Consider the following 2679-nt stretch of genomic DNA (forward strand, 5'->3'; position numbering starts at 1 on the left):
ATATATATATATGCAGATTGCTACTCGCAGGCACACACAGACACACACGCGCGCGCACACGCTCACACATACACACACGTACAGACACATGTGTATATATACACAGACACACGTATAAGTTTGTGTCTCCGTTTATCTATATATGTATATGTAGTGTGTGTGTGTAGGTGTGCGTGTGCATGTGTGTGTCTGTGTGTGTATGTGTGTTTGAGCGTGTGTGTTTGTGGATTTGTGTGCACAAACACATACGTCTGTGTATGTGTCCCTGCGCACCTTTATGCCACAATAAAAAACGCATGAATTCTGCGGATAGTACATCTCAACTTGTCTGAACGAACTCGACTAAAAGTGCTCAAGGAACGATTATAAATATTCATGTAGTACTTGGGGCAATAACATAGTCTATAGTGAAGAAATAAAAATGGAAATAACAAATCTTTAATACATCATATATAAAGGAAATAGTTATGCGTACTATTTATTATCTCTTGACTGTCTTCCGCAACAAATATTTGATTTGTTTCTGTGACTGTTCGTTTCTTCAGGCGGTGTGGATAGGACAGTATTCATTGTGACCAGTGAACACACGAGAGATGATCACATGGGCTTCGGTATTTAGCCGATCCAGATATGTAAATGTATTTAAATGACATGATTTTTGTCTACACGTGTATATTATTGTCTTATAAAAGCAGACAATTAGTTTGTAACTTCGAAAGTGTCCAGCATGGAATTTAATTCCTTTGTGTAAAATTGATAATAAAACTTGTATATATATATATATAAAAAAAACTTTACAATATCTGTCAGTCGAAATTAAGTAAAATCAATTGAAATCGTTTTTACACGCGCACACACACACATATACACAGGCGCGGGGAAGTACACTCACACATACAAACACACATATATGTGTACATCTATGGATATACATATGTATGCATGCATATATATATTATATAATATTATATAGGTACTTATGCATTTGTTATGCGAAAGGTATTTGAATATATATTCGGGAATATACAACTCTAATTTACCAAAATCGAAATGTTTTTTGATGCGAATCTGTGCACATGTTCTCGATAGGCTTGAACTTATTCTATTAATTCGCTTTCAGCTTGGATAACTGTTTCAATAGGGGACCGGAGTCGTCGGCATGCCTGCAGTAAATGATACTTATTCAATTTGGACAACACCTGGATAACGGAAGCCTTCAGTAGGGCCCTAGTATTGTGAGCATGTTGATTAGTCTCTCCTGCAACAAAATTACTACAAACGTAGTCGTCCATGGCAGGGGTTTTCAAACTGTGGTCCGCGGACGACAGGGGGTCCGCAAGGACAAGACAGGGTGTCCGTGGACAGCAAATACTTTTTATGGGCAATTTTATTTTATATATGTTTTTTAATCGAAATCTTTTAATTGACAATAAACCTATTTGTTAAATACTGTTAAATAAATAAATGTAAAAATATATGTTAGTTTAAGCAAATATTTATGTATAAATTTCATAAGCGTTTAAAGGGGTCCGCAAGTCAAAATGTTTGAAAACCCCTGGTCCATGGCACTTAAATCTGGGGAGTTTGCGTGTTACAAGTTTGGTGTGGCATGATCACAAAGGTTGTCTGGCGTCCATTCCTGGTTTACGTGGGATTTGCGAGAAGGTGCTGAGTCTTGTTGAAACATTTATGGCCTTCCATTGTGTACTTCAATTATCAAGCGCTTAACAATTGCCTCCAACAACTCAACGTATTAACTCTTAGACCACGTGGAAAGATGTAAGGTAGCATGACATGACTTTCGATATTCACCGTTCCTGAAACCATCTCAATAGCTGGAAACTTAGTATGCGTCACTCTGGGGGACATCGAAATGATCTGCACATAACCATCTGTCATTTTTTCCGCTTAGACTTTTGGTCGAAGTTTTCTTATCGGAGAAGAAAAAAGCATGCCATGTTCGTAACACGAATCAAATGGTTTTCCTGTATCTTTGCTGATATAAATTGGTCTCAATCAGTATATACGATTTGTATCAAACATCTTCCACAATTCTGACAGTTCACTCCGAACCTGAAATTTCTTGGTGGTAGCTTGTATTGAATTTCCGAGATCCTCGTTGATGTTTTGAACTCGCTAGCTGAATTGCAGTATCCTTCTAATGTCCAATCGTTTAGAATATTTTTTCTCTCTTTGATACAGACGAAACATTCCCGCTAGAGCTTTGCAATTTCAAATTTGTGTTAAGTGTCCTCGCGCATCACAGTTCTGATAGTCCACTCCAACACTTTGAAGTTCTTTGGTGATGGCCCTCATTGATTTTTCAGGATCATCATCAATAATGTCTTGAACCAACTGGGTGAATTATGGTGTTCTTTTTGTGTCTTGAACGTTCAGAATGTTCTTCTTTTTCTCTTTTTGATACAATTGAAATATTCTTGCCAATGGCTTCCATTTCTATCCCAACAGGAGTGGCTTCCATCCCGCAGGAGTGGCTGTGTGGTAAGTAGCTTGCTTACCAACCACATGGTTCTGGGTTCAGTCCCACTGCGTGGCACCTTTGGCAAGTGTCTTCTACTATAGCCACGGGTCGACCAAAGCCTTGTGAGTGGATTTGGTAAAGGAAATTGAAAGAAGCCCGTCGTATATATATATATATATATATATATATATATATAT

Source organism: Octopus bimaculoides, chromosome 11 (genome assembly GCF_001194135.2).
Source record: "Octopus bimaculoides isolate UCB-OBI-ISO-001 chromosome 11, ASM119413v2, whole genome shotgun sequence".
In the NCBI taxonomy this organism is placed as follows: domain Eukaryota; kingdom Metazoa; phylum Mollusca; class Cephalopoda; order Octopoda; family Octopodidae; genus Octopus; species Octopus bimaculoides.